Raw genomic sequence first — 18,239 nt, 5'->3', positions numbered from 1 at the left:
CGGAGCCGTGTGTGCGAGGTGTACGGAGCGGAGCCGAATGTGTGCGAGGTGTACGGAGCGGAGCCGAATGTGTACGAGGTGTACGGAGCGGAGCCGAATGTGTACGAGGTGTACAGAGTGGAGCCGAATGTGTACGAGGTGTACGGAGCGGAGCCGTGTGTACGAGGTGTACGGAGCGGAGCCGAATGTATACAAGGTGTACGGAGCGGAGCCGAATGTGTACGAGGTGTACGGAGCGGAGCCGAATGTGTACGAGGTGTACGGAGCTGTGTGTACGAGGTGTCCGGAGCGGAGTTGTGTGTGTACGAGGTGTATGGAGCGGAGTTGTGTGTATGAGGTGTATGGAGTGGAGCATGTGTGTACGGAGCGCAGCCGCGTGTGTAGGAGTAGCTATGTGTGGCCATTATACGGTACAAAGTATCATGTGTGGCCATTATACAGTATGGAGCACTGTGTGGCCATATTTTTTTGTTTATAATTATTCTTTATGAAAGTGTGATCAGCAGTGCTAAATGGGTGTGGTTGGGACGTGGATATGGGTGGGGCTAGTTATGAATGGGTGTGGTCAGAGGCATGGCCTAAAATTTGCCACGGCATGCGAAGCGCGCCTCAAACTTTGTCCCTCTTTCCCATCTTCAAAAGTTTGGAGGTATGGTATTCTAAGTGTGGTCGAACTAGGGACTTGTATAGAGGTAAAATTATGTTCTCCTCATGAGCATCTATGCCTCTTTTAATGCATCCCATTATTTTACTTGCCTTTGTAGCAGCTGCTTGACACTGGCCACTGAATATGAGTTTGACATCCACCCATACACCCAGGTCTTTTTCATTGATGGTTTTGCCCAGAGTTTTAGAATTAAGCACATAGTTATACATCTTATTACTTCTACCCAAGTGCATGACCTTGCATTTATCCCCATTAAAGCTCATTTGCCATTTATCAGCCCAAGCTTCTAGCTTACATAAATCATCCTGTAATATAAAATTGTCCTCCCCTGTATTGATTACCCTGCAGAGTTTAGTGTCATCTGCAAATATTGAAATTCTACTCTGAATGCCCCTTACAAGGTCATTAATAAATATGTTAAAAAGAAGAGGGCCCAATACTGACCCCTGTGGTACCCCACTGCTAACCGAGACCCAGTCCGAGTGTGCTCCATTAATAACCACCCTTTGTTTCCTATCCCTGAGCCAGCTCTCAACCCACTTACACATATTTTCCCCTATCCCCATTATTCTCATTTTATGTATCAACCTTTTGTGTGATGTCACCGGAGGTCCTGGAAGGGCTGATTCTTAGGAAGGAAGGCTGCCGGAACGACGCAGGGCGTGTCCGAGAGTGAGTATATACCTAATAGGTATATACTCACCCTCGGCTTCGTTCCGGCAGCCTTCCTTCCTAAGAATCAGCCCTTCCAGGACCTCCGGTGACGTCATGGTCACATGGGCGGCCGCGCACCAATCACAAGCCGCGACGTCACCGCGACGTCACCGCGACGTCACCGCGAGGTCCTGGAAGGCTGATTCTAAGGAAGGAAGGTTCCCGGTTAGTACCAGGGCCCGTCAGAGGGTAAGTATAGCGATATTTTTTATTTTAATTCTTTATTTTACACTTAAATATGGATCCCAGGGCCTGAAGGAGAGTTTCCGCTCCTTCAGACCCTGGGAACCATTGGAAACCCAATGCACTGCATTGGGTTTCGAGTTTCGGCCGACCCCGACCCCGACCCCGACTTTTTTATAGGATCGGCCGATTTCACTCGACCCGACTTTTGAAAAAGTCGGGTTTCGTGAAACCCGACCCGATCCTATAAAAGTAAAGGTCGCTCAACCCTACTGGTATATGCATCCTCATCCTGGTATATGCATCCTCATCCTGGTATATGCACCCCATCTTGGCATATGACCCCCCCATCCAGGTTTTGAACAAAAGTATTTCAACAATTTTCGAGGTAAATATATTTATAAAGGTGCTATTGACATGAAATTCTCACCAGATGTCATTAACAACCCATCCAATCCATACACTCAAAGAAATCAACTCATAGATGTACATAAATTACGTCATGTGTGATAATGAGAAAAGTATTGAACACATGAAGGGAGGTGCAAAAAGTCAAGGAAAGTCATGACACCAGCTGAAATATATCAGTAATTAAAGTAATTCTGCCACTTAGTGAAATAATATCAGTTGGTTCAACTGATGGCCTATAAAAAGGTGTCTCATTACCAAACATCTCATGATGGGTAAAACCAGCGAGTTGTCTAAAGACCTTTGCAACTTTATTGTTGCAAAACATACTGATGGCATTAGCTACAGAAGACTTTCTAAACTACTAAAGGTTCCAGTTTGCACAATTGGGTGCATAATCCAGAAGTGGAAATAACAATTTCACCATAAACCGTCTATGACCAGATTTCAGATAGAGGAGTGAAAAGAATTATCAGCAGAGTTGTCCAAGAGCCAAGGGTCACCTGTGTAGAGCTACAGAAAGACCTGGAATCAGCAGGAACAATTGTTTCAAAGAAAATTATAAGTAATGTACTCAACCTCCATGGCCTGTATGCAAGCTCCCCACCCAAGACTCCATTGCTGAACAAATAGTATGTTCAAGCGTGTTTAAAGTTTGCTCAACAACATTTAGACAAGCCTGGGAAATACTTGTAGAATATAGTCTGGTCAGATGACAACAAAATTTAACTCTTTGTACACCATAGTATACACCATGAACCAGCCAATCATCTGACCTGAATCCAATAGAAAATTTATGGAAAAAACTAAAGCTTAGAATTCATAGAAGAAGCCCAAGGAATCTTCAAGATTTGAAGTGTTTGTGGAAGAATGGGCCAAAATCACATTTGAGTAATGCATGTGACTAGTTTCTCCATACAGGAGGCATCTTGAAGCGGTCATCACCAACAAAGGCTTTTGTACGAAGTATTAAATACATTTCAGTAAGCGAGTTCAATACTTTTTCTTGTGTCATTTGTCATTATTACACATAACTTAATTTATAAACATCTGTGGTTTGGTTTGATTTCTTTGCCTGTGTAGATTGGATAGGTTGTTACCGACATCTGGTGATAATTTCATGTCAAAACCACCATTAGAAATATATTTACTTACAAAATTGGTGAAGTGTTCAATACTTATTTCACTAGCTGTATAAAATTTTTAACACCGTATCTTAACTTTACTACAACATACCTTGGGCAAGTTAGCAACACCATGTAGAGATGTAACTATTGCAAAGTTTTGAACTATGAAATTTACTGCCAAAATTGCAATTTAACCCTCGCTCAACACATGCATTATATTATTACCAGACAAAGGTTCCAGCCTGGAGCCGAAAACTGATTTGTGTCCATTGCATATACAATAAAAAAAAATTTGAAGAAATCATCCAGCTATTAGTTTGTTCTGTAAAATAGACAGTGAAGTCTCATCCCGACATACAAGCAATGCATTTACTAAACCCGATCAGTGGACTGAAAAGGAGTCCATCTACCAAGATGAGTATGCCTTCACACCGCCTAACCACCATTCCAATGCACCTTCATAAGAGCGCAACCACAACCCCACTTCATTTTAATAGTTTAATATCTCATTTGTTTTTCCTTTATTTTTCATGCCATCGTCTATAGTATATTAACTTCAATTCTATGAGTAAGATTACAGTGTTACCAAATCTATGATTTTTTTCATGTTTTAGGGGGATTGTTTTTTAAACAACAAAAACAAAAAAACATTTGGTGAACTTTACTTAACATTTTTCTTGAGATCCTTTGATATCGAACATACTGTTTTGGAAAACATAGCATTATGTAAAAGTCATAGGAATACTATTGGTCATGCCTTTGGCAGACCTTGAGGCCATACCCAGAAACTCGACTGCAATTCATACAGCCTCTCATCCCACAATTGTGTCTGGGGTGGTGACAGCTAAACAGAAAGTCCTGGGAACCTGTCGTTAGATTTATGGTGACCAAACCATGGACTGCATGAGTCAGAGCCTAGCTGCATGATTACGGTCAGTTTAAAAAGCTGGCGGGACATACAGCGCCTTGAAAAAGTATTAATACAACGTGAACTTTTCCAAAATTGTCAAGTTACAACCATAAACTTAAAGGGAACCTATCACCCCGTTTTTTTCGGTATGAGATAAAAATACTGTTAAATAGGGCCTGAGCTGTGCATTACAATAGTGTAGTTTGTGGACCCCGATTCCCCACCTATGCTGCCGAAATACGTTACCAAAGTAGTCATTTTCGCCTGTCAATCAGGCTGGTCAGGTCGGATGGGCGTGGCTTCCTCCCCCAGATATTGCGTAGTTTTCCGTTGGTGGCGTAGTGGTGTGCGCATGTCCAACGTCCCCAATCCTGCACGGGGGGGTGAAAATAGCAGCGATGTCCGTTATTCCATTGGTGGTCGGTGGGCGCGGCCATCTTCCTTTGGCCGCGCGTGCGCAGAAGCGGCGCTCTGCTGGCCGCGGCTTCAGGAAAATGGCCGCCGCGATCTCCATCTGCGCACGCGCGGCATCCCGCGGCCATTTTCCTGAAGCCGCGGCCAGCAGAGCGCCGCTTATGCGCACGCGCGGCCAAAGGAAGATGGCCGCGCCCACCGACCACCAATGGAATAACGGACATCGCTGCTATTTTCACCCCCCCGTGCAGGATTGGGGACCTTGGACATGCGCACACCACTACGCCACCAACGGAAAACTACGCAATATCTGGGGGAAGAAGCCACGCCCATCCGACCTGACCAGCCTGATTGACAGGCGAAAATGACTACTTTGGTAACGTATTTCGGCAGCATAGGTGGGGAATCGGGGTCCACAAACTACACTATTGTAATGCACAGCTCAGGCCATATTTAACAGTATTTTTATCTCATACCGAAAAAAACGGGGTGATAGGTTCCCTTTAAATGAGTATTTTATTGGGATATATTGTGCTATATTGTACAAACACTAAGTAGCAATTATTTGTGAAAGGTAAAAGAAATAATACCTGGTTTTCTGTTGTCTGATATCCCTAATTAAAATCCTGAGTGACCAATTGCCTTCAAAAGTCAAATAATTAGGAAATTGAGTCCACCTGTGTGTAATTTAATCTCAGTAAAACTACAGCTGCTTTCTGAAGGCCTCAAGTTTCAAGTGGGAGGATCTGTCCACAGGACAGCTATTACTATTAGGCCTCATACATACTTGCATGTAAACTCGGTGAGTGCAATGAGAGAAAAAAAAAGTTATAATTACTCACCGATAACGGTGTTTCTCAGAGCCCATGACAGAACCACGGAGAGAGGGGATCCGCCCTTCAGGGACAGGAAAGTTACAGATAAAAGGGCGGTATCTCTCCCTCGCATCAGTTGGTTTACAGAGCATCGGAGGACCTCCAAGTTAGTGACAACAGAAATATACATTATAATATTGCTTATCAGAGAAGGAACACCGTGTCTATATTGCTATGTTAGGTATATACAGGATAATAAGTGCTCACCGCACTCGTGATGGGAGGGAATAAGCGGGTGCTGTCAAGGGCTCTGAGAAACACCGTTATCGGTGAGTAACTATGACTTTCTCAGTCTCCCATGACAGCACCACGGAGAGAATTGCAGAGAGTACAAGCTTAGGGAGGCACCACAGCCTCGAGAACCCTTCTTCCAAAGGTCAGGTCAGACATAGAGGCTAGATTTAATCTATAGTGTTTAAAAAAGGTTGATGGTAACGACCAGGTGGCCACTTTGCAGATTTGCTCTATTGATACCTCTGACCTCTCAGCCCATGAGGTTGCTTCCACTCTTGTGGAATGCGCTTTTATACCATCCGGGACTGTATTCCCCATGGATGAATATGCCAAGGCTATTGCTTCCTTTATCCACCTTGCCAAGGTACCCTTAGATGCTTGGGATCCTTTCCTGGGTCCCTGGAAACAGACAAACAAAGAGCCTTCCTTCCTATACCCTCAGGTGGATTGTAAATACTTGACTAGACATCTTCTGACATCTAGATTATGGAATTTTTGCTCTTTCTCATTTTTTGGATTCGGGCAAAAGGACGGAAGGGAGACTTCCTGTGACCTATGAAATTTGGATGCCACTTTGGGTAAATATGCCGGGTCAGGTTTAAGACTCTTATCTAATATTTTTGTGAAGGTTGGGTTGGCAGACAGGGTTGGAATGTCGCTTACTCTGCGTGCAGATGTTATAGCTACCAGAAGAATGGTTTTTAATGAGAGTGTCTTTATAGGAATTGTGTCTATGGGCTCAAATGGAGGATCCATTAGAGCAGAGAGGACTAGGTTCAGGTCCCACGAGGGTAGTTTTTGAATAACTAGAGGTTTGGACCTTGCTGCAGCTTTAATAAATCTTATCACCCATGGGTTGGCCGCAATATCTTGATTATAGAGTGCACCTAAGGCTGCCACCTGTACTTTTAAAGTACTGACAGCCAACCCCTGTTCCAGACCGTTTTGTAGGAATTCAAGTATCTTATTAATTGAAACACAGTCCTGGACTTTTACCTTGAAGACAGATAGGAATTTTTTCCAGGTTTTCCCGTTGGCTTTAGTAGTAACCAGTTTCCTACTTTTTAATAATGTAGCCACTAAGTTGTCTGAAAACCCCCTTCCCTTTAATAGTCTCCGTTCAAAATCCAAGCTGTTAAATGTAAGTTCGTCGCACGGGGGTGAAAAATCGGTCCTTGCTGTAGGAGGTCCGGTAGATCTGGTAGGATCCATGGGTCTGAGACCACACAGTATCCTTAGCCAGGAAAACCAGGTTCTTTTTGGCCAGAATGGGGCTATAAGTATCATTTTTGCTTTGTCCTCTCTGATTTTCCGAATAACTGCGGAAATCAGAATAATTGGAGGAAAAGCGTCTGTCAGCTTGTGGGTCCACAGGATCAGGAAAGTATCCAGAGCCTGGGGATTCCCTTTGGGATTCAGTGAGCAAAACGTTTTTACTTTTTTATTTTCGAAATTGGCAAATAAGTCTATTGTTGTGGTCCCCCACATTTCTGTAATCTGGTTGAAAACAGATTGGTTTGGAGTCCACTCGCCCTGTTTTAACTGAGTGCGACTTAGGTAGTCTGCTCTTTGGTTCTTTGACCCCTGAATATGTAGTGCAGAAAGTGATAGTAAATTTTCTTCTGCAAGACTGATAATTGTGGTGGAGGAATCCATCAGCACTCAATACCTTGTTCCTCCGTGGTGATTTATATATGCTGTTACTTTGCTGTCCGAAAATATTCGGACATGATGTCCGCATATGTAGGGTAGAAAAAATAGAAGAGCTTGATCCACCATCCAAAGTTCTTTCTGGTTTGAGGACGCTGATAGTTCCTGACTTATCCACTTTCCCTGAGCCACTTTGTCTCCCATGTGAGCTCCCCACCCTATGGGACTCGCATTGGTTGTTATTATGCGGGATACCTTTGCTACCCAAAGGATTCCCCTTGATAGGTTTTGGTGTTTTCCCCATCAGAGAAGGGAATGAGTAGCGGAAGAACTTAAAGACAATCTAGAGGCCCGCATAACTCTTAAGTATTGACTGCAAAAGGTACTGCTGGTAGGCATGAAGAAAGAGAGCCCAGTAGCGACATTGTTCACTACGTAATTTTGGGGAGGTAAGGAGGAAAAATCTATTTTCAGTCCGGACCGTATTAGATTTAAAATCCAGGAGTTGTTGGATATTTTTTCCCAGGCCGGAAGGAAAGAAGTGAGTCTTCCCCCCACCATGGGGAGAATGTCATTTAGAGGGTTTTTTGTCACGGGAAGTGTTGCCAAAAAAGAAACCCCTATCCTTTCTTCCTTCATCCCATCTATTTTGTTCTCTGGGGGACCTTCTGCGGAAGAATTTCCGATTCTGAAAGGACTGTTTAAATGGAGTTGGTCTTAAGTTTGGGAATCCCTTCTTTTTATCTCCTGCTTTCTGGAGTATGTCATCCAGGGTCTCCCCAAACAAGAAATTTCCTTCGCATGGAATGGAACATAACTTGAGTTTTGTTTGAAGATCCCCTGGCCAGCTTTTAAGCCATAGTGTTCTTCTGGCTGCATTGGAGAGGGCTGTGGCTTTGGATGTTAAGCGTACAGAGTCCGCAATGGTGAATCTGCTAGGAACGCTGCTGCAGCCCTAATTACAGGGATCGAATCTAGCATTTTATTTCTGGGTGTACCATCTTTAATTTGTTTCTCCAGCTGATCAATCCACACCATTAAAGATCTGGAGGTGCATGTCGCTGCTACAGCAGGTCTTAAACTACCCCCTGCCGATTCCCAAGCCCCTTTAAGAAAGGTATCGGCTTTTTATCCAAGAGATCTTTAAGGGTACCCATATCCTCAAAGGGGAGGGCAAATTTTTTTGAATCTTTGGCTACAGCGACATCTAGTTTAGGGGCTTTGTCCCAAGAAGTAGATGCTTCATCTTCGAAAGGATACTTTCTTTTAAGAGAAGGTACCGAGGAATTTCTCCTATTCGGTTTTTCACATTCTTTTTTAATCAGGGTTTGAACGTTTGTATTTAAGGGAAATGTTCTCCATTTTTTTTCTTTGCCCCAAATCACCAAACATTATGTCTTGGCCAGTCCTATTAGGACGGGGGTCTTCTACCCCCATAGTAGCTCTCACAGCTTTTACTAGAGAGTCTACTTCGTCTAGTGGGAAGCAGTGACGGCCTGAATCTTCGTCTGAAGATGAAGAGAGATCAGATTTATTGGAATTAGCGTCCTCAGATGTAGATTGATCAGAGTGAAAGTAAACCACTTCTTTCTTATCTTTCCCCTTTTTAAAAGATGTAAAGGCATTCTGAACTTCTGATCTAATTATTTTTTTCAGTTCAGATGCAAAATCAGGGGTCTCTTCACACAATGTATACATGAATTACAAAGCTTTATGATCCAGGCTACCGGCAAAGCTTTGTTACAGGTGGGACAGGATTCATTTTTTGTTTTCTCCAACCTCTTCTTTCCCTATTAAGGGAGAAGAAGGAACCCCATTACAAAAAATGAACTTACTCGGAGGCCACTCACCCATTCAGATGTGGACGCAGGTACCGATTCTGGAGGGGGGGCAGAATCTGGTGGAGGACCTAGGGATGGAGATTTGCTCACTTCAGCCGACCTGCTGCGCTGTTGAGCTACTGCTGGACCCGCTTCTCCTGCTTTTCCCTTTAGGCTCCACTTGCTGCTTGTGGCGGTGCTGGTGCTGCTGCCTAGGCTGCTGCTCCAGTTCTTGCTGCACGTCGCTATCCTCCATGTTTCCAGGGAGTTTGTGCAACAAACATGTGTGCACTCCCTTTTGAAATTTACCGCCACCTCCAGCGTCTTTCCGGCCTCTACGTCGTGTCCGAGGGAGAATAACGCTACCGCACATGCGTGCGGTGATGACCCAGAAGTCCTACTCCATTTCCGGAGCTGCGGCCATCTTTACACACCTAGATTGTGCGCTTGTCCGCGCGCCTTCTCCGGACCTCTCAGCGCCCCTATCTCTGTCAGAGTGGCGGCGATTCTCCCCCCGCACACCCTGAAGAACCCCTCGGTTCCAGCGATGACAGCTTCGGGTACCGGACCAGCTGTGACAGGGGCCTCCTCGCTGCCAGAACTCGACTGGCCGGCCCCGGTCCATCTTCAGAAGGCATCTTCTTTGCAGATACCGCGCCGAAAAAGGTTCCCTGTCAGGGACAGAAAACTAACTGATGCGAGGGAGAGGTAAAGCCCTTTTATCTGTAGGTTTTCTGTCCCTGAAGGGTAGATCCCCTCTGTCCGTGGTGGTGTCATGGGAGTCTGAGAAAATCACATTACACTCGCACCAATGTTATTCAAATAAGTGGTGCAGATCTTCGTATTTTTTTCTCAGCCATATTCAGCAGGAGAAAAAAAATGGCAGCATGCTGCGATATCTCATCAAAATTGGATGGGTGTGAGAAAAAAAAACACATGCCATATGGACCATGAGTATGACATCCCACTCTACTGGATGATAATGGGACCAATTATTTATATGTAAGTGGGAACGAGGCCTTAATCATATCCCTCCACAAATCTGGCCTTTATGGAAGGGTGGCAAGAAGAAAGCCATTTTTTAAAGCAAACAATAACAAGTCCCATTTGCAATTTACAAAAAGCAATGCAGGGGACACAGCTAGCATGTGTACGAAGGTACTCTGGTCAGATGAGACCAAAGTAGAACTTTTTGGGCTAAATGCAAAATGCTATGTGTGGCAGAAAACTAACTGCACATCATCCTGAAAACACCATCCCCATGAAACATGGTGGTGGCAGCATCATGTTGGGACAGGGAAGCTGGCCAGAGTTGCTGGAATAGATGGATGGGACTCTTTAAGGATAACCTGTTACAGTTACTTAGAGGCTGCAAAAGTCTTAAGACTGGGGCATAGGTTCACCTTCCAGCAACACGACTCTAAACATACTGCCATAGCTACAATGCAATGGTTTAGATCAAAACATATTCAAATGTGTGAATGACCCAGTCACAGTTCAGACCTAAATCCCACTGAGAATCTGTGGCAAGATTTGAAAATACCTGCTCACAGATGCTCTGCATCCAATCTCACTGAGCTAGAAGATAGTTTGCAAGGATGAATGAACAAAAATTTCAGCCTCCAGATGTGCAAACCGGGTGGAGACAAAGCCCAAAAGACTTGCAGCAGTTATTGCAGCGAAAGGAGGCCCAACAAAGTATTGACTCGGGGGGGGGGGGGGAGTTCTGAATACAAATAAACCATTTTCAGATTTTTTTTTTAATATTTAGAAAACCATGTATCATTTCCATTACACTTCACAATTACTTGCTACTTTGTGTCGGTATATCGCATAAAATACGTTCAGGTTTGTGGGGTAACATGAAAATGTGGAAAAGTTCACGGTGTATCAATCATTTTTCAAGGCACTGTGCCTGGCTTCAATCTATCAGCCAGGTTGTGATTCATGCTGCCCGTGGGTTGGGCAGCATGAATCTAATAACAGGTTTCCTTTAATATGATGCAAGCTGATTTGATGCATGAACATAGCTGAATCACCATTATTGTGTCTGCACTTGTGGTAGAATCGCTAATATGGGAAATCAGCTGATGGCTTTATATATCCCACTAGAAAGTGACACCTTCATTAGGATGTGAACAGGCAACACTGTGACGGAGCATAATTGCCACACTTTTTATTAGCTAGTCTACTGCTAATTATTACATATCTGTAAACTGGAAGGCCATGTTCCCACATAGCGTAAATGCATTTTTTTCTGTACATGTTCACACCAAAATATGCACTAGCAACCTTCTCTGATTATTGTGTTTTTGTGCATTTTTGGTGCAGATTTGAAGCTGCGTTGTTTTAAAATTCATTTATAATGCAGAAAAGCTAAGATTCTACACTTAAAAATGCCATTGCATTAAGGATCGCCATAGAATCCTAACAAAGCAAAAATGCACAGTTCAATAGCGTCTCTAAACGCAGAGTGGGCATTGATAAATGCAGGAAGAAAAAAACATTTAGGATATGTGTGAATATGGCCTTGATATTTTGATTATAAACTAAAAAATAAATGTTCCTAAAATTAAAAATACATTTATGTTATTGACAATATACAAATTGGTAAGCGCACATTTCATTCTCAAGTACAATCAGGAAAAATAACAAGTGAGCAGATGGAACAAGGCACACAAGTCTTCTGTAAAATCCATTTAATCTTTATATTTTGCTTTTCTAAAACAATTATTTAAAACTTGAAATGTCAGGTTTTATTAAAGGCAGTTCTGGTAAGTAATACAGGCATGAAACATGTAATAAGAATTGAATATAATAGCATTGCAAAGTAACCATAAACATAAAACAGGAAATCTTATAAATATATGTCTAATCTGATTGAATTGAATAAAAATAGACATTATCTTATTTTGCCCTTCTGAAAAATACCTACCAATGAAAACACGTACAGCAAAAATGTAATGAAACACAAAGGGGGACATACACTGACATTCCCAAAACTAGATTTTGTGTTTCTATAATGAAATTGGAACATTTCCCATACAGTAATTTAGACTTTTCATGAGGAGCATTTATCATATCTGTAGTATGGCCACATTTTAGCTTCTATATTGCAGCAACCTGGACCCCATGTGGTACAGTAGAGGTTGGGTCTTATGGTTATCATGCTAAATTGTGGCCATCTGCTTAAACCACAGGAGATATGAGCAGTCTATCGCTAATAAAATAGATGGAGGAACCAAATGCAGTTGGAAGTTCCTATAATAGGCATAGAACACAACATAGGTGGCCACTTTTTAAGGCCACAAAACACATTAGACTAAATTAGGCCGAACCTTATGGGTGCTCAGCTAACAGTTTGATTTGTATAGGATGTTCTTGATACTACCCCAACAGAAGGTCTCAGAGGATATAATGATCTAGCATCTCCAATTTCAGACCTTTGGTGTTGGCAAGATAAGCCTCCACCAGAGGAGTCTGGAAGTGGCTCTCTGACGGAAACCAGAAGAGCGCTTGGCAGTGTTGGGAAAGACAGTTGCCGGCTAAACGATCGACTTAGCCATCATTCAGCCAACAGCTATCTATTGTGTATGGGGTCCCTTAGTTTTGTGCAGGTCTGTTATCAATTGGTCAAATAAGCTCGTGCCGAGAACACTCCTTTGACATAAAACCATAGCAAGGCATTGTAAAGGTACAGTAGATCAAACCAAGGTTATTTTAAATGCAAATAAATAGTATGAACACTCAAAAATGTATATGTGTTTATCATAGAAGAAAAGGCTAATGTGGGCTTGATAAGAGTAAATGTATTTGTTGACTGTACCTTCAAGAAATTGTTAATAAAATGACATAACTAAACACCTTAAATTGGTTTTTCGGGCTAGGGCTAATTTTCAGCAGGCACTGTACCAGGCAAGATCTGAACAGTGTATAAGGGTTCGCTCACATGAGCATATAACACAGCGGATGTTTTATCAGATAGCACTTGGCCCAATGTTATACTATGTGAAACGAGGGGAGGGGAAAGGAGAGTTGGCAGTATGGAACCACTGTGCGGAGACGCCCAGGTCAGGGCTGGAAACGATGTGCAGGAAAAAGCTGACTCTTCCAGCAATGGAAAGTAGGTATAAAACTTGATATTTATTCATAGCTTTTTAAAAATGGTGAAGACGGAAAACCACAGATCAGGATCATCCAGAAAAAAACGCGTTTGGCGTTAAGTCTTAATCATGTATGCGGGAAAAGTGCTTAGAAACCACTGAAGAGTTTATGGCTGGTGGATTATCCACATGAGAGATGTGTCTCCTTACGTGTTTTTCATGGGGCCAATATTGGACTTTGTAAGCAGTGCACTCTACGCACAAGGAGACATCTCAGATACGGCTAATCCAGCAGCCATAAACGTTTCAGAGGTTTCCAAGCACTTTTCCCACATTCTTAAAGGATAAGTTTCAACATTGCGGGCATTGAAAAAGTATATAGACTGGTTACAGGGGAGAGCTTAGAAGGAAGATTCTGCATAGAGAATCAAACTAGATTTTCAAATTGCAAACAAGAACCCTGTCAGGTCTCAACACAAGACAGGACCTCATTTTATAGGACATAGTCTGTTCATGATTTCATGTCTTATCAGTTTTTAACTTACACCTGATGTTAATAGTATATGTGGCAATCAACAAGCCAGTGGGATAGGCTACCAGTCTACATGTGACCTTGGCATATATGTATTTAGCAATGGTAAACCCATTGGTTTTTCCTGGATGATCTGTAGTTTGTACTCTTTATAATTTTTTAAAAATTAATTAATGTTAAGTTGTATACCTACTTTCCATCGCTGAAGGAATTTTTCCTGTACAATGTTATACTCTGGAGCAGTACAGATCTGCTATTTGTCCTCATTCCGATTCAGTATAAGAAAAAAATTCAAATTAGGATCCTGAATTTGAATCTGGCGCACCCATTCAAGTCTACGGGTGCATGTGAAACATCGGGCTGCATACAGATGTCATCCGAGTGCAGACCAACATCCGCAGACTCAAACAATGAAGAAGATGGAGAAATTATGTTCTCCGTCTTCTCCGCATCAAAGCGTTCCGATTTTCGAAGAGAATCAGATCACAGTAAGATGACACTGTGATCAAACTGTGACAGAGTGATTACCATACTGAAGCTGACTCTCTCGCAGATGAGAATCATCGCTCGTCTGACCTCGGCCTTAGCATTCAACTCTTCTTGCCGGTTCGTGAGGTCATCACACGAACACTCATATGTGATTGCAAGCTGACTACCTTCTCTCCCTGCTTCCCTCAGAGTTCACTGTCTTCTTGTAGTCATGTGCCAACTACTTTCAAGTCACAGGTGAGAAGTCGTGTGACGACTGATCAAATCAGCAAGCAGAGTGGAGTCCTAACAGTGTGAACATCATTCAGTCCAGTGTTAGGAGTTATCATGGCACAATACCTGACAAATATTAGTGCTGGCCATAAAAGTCTTTTAATGTTTGTAGAGGCACAGATCTCTGAGCAATAGTATCATTTTAAAAGTTTTGGCATAGTCCTGAGCATATTGTCTTAATATTTTCCAAACCTTATATACTCTCTTAGGCTAACTTCACATTAGCGTTCGGGGGATTTGGGAAGGGCTGCGTACTTCCTCCGTTAAGTTCCGTATACTTCTGCATGCGTCATGCGTACCTATCTTTAACATTGGGCACGCAGGACATGCGGATGTATGCGGATGCATTGTTTTGCCATACCCGCTGACCGCACGGGAACGCAACAAGTTGCGTTTTGTGCGGACGGCGGGCGCCTCAAAACAATGCATCCGCATACATCCGCATGTCCTGCGTGCCCAATGTTAAAGATAGGTACACAGGACGTATGCAGAAGTATGCGGAAGTAGGAGGAGCTTAATGGAGGAAGTACGCAGCCCTCCGCAAAGCCCCCGAATGCTAATGTGAACTTAGCCTAAACTGCCAGCAAGTAGGCAAATACAGAGTGTGTCTGAACAGAGTATCACATTACGTCATATTATAACCAAGTGACTTCACTCCTTGTATTTGATAACATGATGTGATTTTTGATAAGGAATGCCTGATATGGGTGGCTTTGTAAAATATGAGTCCATAAGCAGATGACTCTGTAAATGGGGCATATAGATCTGTCCACAAATAGCACTGATCTGTCATCAAGGTACGTAACTGGATAATATACATATATAGTTAACTTTGGAACTGGTACAGTGATCTTGCAGATACATAGGATGCTCAGATGACCGTTGCCTCAACACAAAGGAGGGAGCGTTTCCAAGGTTTTAGGACATAAATATATACACAATACTGTTAATATTTCCCAAATTTTTCACGTTGAATTGAGCAAACGATGTAATAGTGGCTGAGTAGATGTAGAGCGGAATTTAAAAAAAAAAATGTGTTTTTTTAATTTCGCCTCTCCATTGTAGAGATATTAGCAATCAAGAATTTGCAGTTAAAGTTAACTTTAGTTAAGACCAAATAGGTGTTATTAGACAATTTTCTCTGAGAGTGTGTACTTTTGCCTCCTGCATGACACTGACCAATGATAAGCTGGCAGTAACATCGAAGTGTTGAAGGACCAGTGATGATGTAATGGGGGTCATATGACCCGAGTCCTGCCAGCTGGAGTGTGCAGCCTAAATGACCACTGATGATATATTACACAGCAAAAAAGTGTATATCGCTCCACAATTCAGCATTGTGTAATGTATCTTCAGCTTTTATTTAGGCTGCACACTGTGCACACTGCGGAATGTACATCAAATGGAAAGAGGGGGCATGTCTAAAGAAGATTATAATGTTGTCTGCAGGGAATGCAGGGCAAGAGTTACAAGAGCTAAAGCCAGTAATGAAGTAAGGCTTGCAAGGGAGACCAACAGCAGCCAAAAAGGATTTTGAGGGTATGCCAAAAGCAAAAGAAAAGTAAAAGATGCTATAGGATTTTTACAGGATGAAAAGGGTGAAGTGGTCAAAAATGATGATGAGAAGGCAGAACTGTTAAATTCCTATTTTGCATCTGTGTTCTCTAAGAAACCAAATGCAACATCAACTGATTTTCACGGTACCATCAAAGGAATAAAATAATCCACTCTATCCATAAACAGAGAGATGGTGAGAGAACACTTAGCTAATTTGAATTAATTTAGATCTCGTGGTCCAGATTAATTACATCCTAGGGTACTGAAATAGCAGACGAAATTGCAGAGCCACTAGCCAGAATCTTTGAAAAAGTCCCAGAAGATTGGAGAAGGGCAAATATTGTCCCTATGATCAAAAAAGTAAAGAAGACAGAACCAGGAAAGTACAGCCCAGTGAGCCTTACTTCTATACCAGGAAAGATATTTGAACAAATTATTATACAGCATGTATGTAAGTACTTGAATAAGAATACAGTAATTAACCAGAGCCAACATAGGTTTGTAGCAAACAAGTCATGCCAGAATAATCTAATCTTCTATGATGGAATCACTGACTGGGTGGATCAAGAAAATGCGGTAGATATAGTATATCTCAGCTTCAGCAAAGCATTTGGTAAAGTATGTAATACTATCCTTATTGAAAAAATTTCGAAGTATGGGATTGAAAAGGCTACGGTTAGGTAGATTCATATCTGGTTTAGTTATCGTACTTAAGCAATGGTAATAAATGCTTGCACATCCAATTGTAAAATTATTTCAAGTGGGGTACCACAAGGCTCTGGCCTGGCTCCAGTGTTGTTCAACATTTTTAAAAATAATCTAGATAAGGGAACTGAAGGTAAACTAATTAAATTTGCAGACTATGCAAAGCTGGGAGGGATAGCTAACACTAGAGAAGACAGGATTCAGAAGGATCTAAACAAGCATGAACAATGGGCAGTGACTAATAGAATGGTATTTAACAGGGATAAATGCAAGATTCTTCTTCTGGGCAAGAAAAACGAAAATTACATCTATAGAATGGGAAGAATGGAACTAAGCAACAGCACATGTGAAAAAGATGTGTGAAATAATTATCCCCCTCTACTGCTCCTTGGTCAGGCCTCATTTGGAATTCTGTGTCCAGTTCTGGGCACCACATTTAAAAAACAACATTGAAAAAATGGAGCAAGTTCAGAGAAGCGCTACCAGGATGGTGAGCAGACTGCAAACTGTCCTACGTTAAAGAATCTGGGAATGTTTAGCGTGCAAAAAAGACTTAATAGCGGTCTACAAATATATGAAGGGATGTCACAGTGTAGAGGGATCATTATTCTAATTTGCACATGGAAACAAGAGAAGCAATGGAATGAAGATGCAGATTAGATATTAGAAAAAACTTTTTGACAGTGAGGGTGATCAATGAGTGTAACAGACTGCAATGATAGGTGGCGAGTTCTCCTTCAATGGAAGTCTTCAAACAGAGGCTGGACAGACATCTGTCTGAGATGGTTTAGTGAATCCTGCATTGAGCAGGGGGTTGGATGACCCTTGAGGGCCATTCCAATTCTAACATTCTATGATTTTATGTGATCCTGTTGACATCATTCCAGGTCCTTTTGCACTTTTATATTGCTACCTGCCTATTGATCAGCATCATACAGGAGGCAGAAGTGAAAACTATCTAATAACACCCACTTGGACTTGGCTAAAATTAACTCATTAGGTACCAAATATCTAATAAGCAATATCTTCGCAACAGTGGGATGAAATTTAAAAAAATAAAGAAAAAAAAACCAACATTTTTTTATTCCACTCTGCAGCTACTATTCCATTATGTGTTCATGTAATCAATTTGGTAAAAGGTCCTCTTTAACAGTGAATCTTGACGGAAGACTGACACAGGGAAGTATTTTCATAGTTAAAACGACTTTCCTGAATCCCATTATTGATGGCCTTTTCTTGGTTAAGCCATCAATATCAAATCAGAGATTGTCATACCCTTACACCTTCATCATAAAGCTGTTTGAAAAACCTACAGCATTTGTGCTAACACTGAGGCCTCGTCAATGATCACACTGCTCCATCTCATTGCACACCATCCACCCAGCAGCGGCTGCACTGGGTATAGAAGTGTTAGGACAGTAATGCAAATCAGAGCACAGCCACTGCTAAGCACAAGTCATGCAGCTAGACAGAGCAATGCACGGTATATTACATTGTATGTTACATTGCTCTGTGCAGCATTAAGAGGTTACAGCCCTTTCAAACAGCTGATCGGTGTGGCGCCAACAGTTGAAGCCC

Source organism: Ranitomeya variabilis, chromosome 2 (genome assembly GCF_051348905.1).
Source record: "Ranitomeya variabilis isolate aRanVar5 chromosome 2, aRanVar5.hap1, whole genome shotgun sequence".
Taxonomy (NCBI): domain Eukaryota; kingdom Metazoa; phylum Chordata; class Amphibia; order Anura; family Dendrobatidae; genus Ranitomeya; species Ranitomeya variabilis.
The sequence above is the reverse complement of the archived record's forward strand: the minus strand, read 5'-3'. Positions refer to the sequence as shown.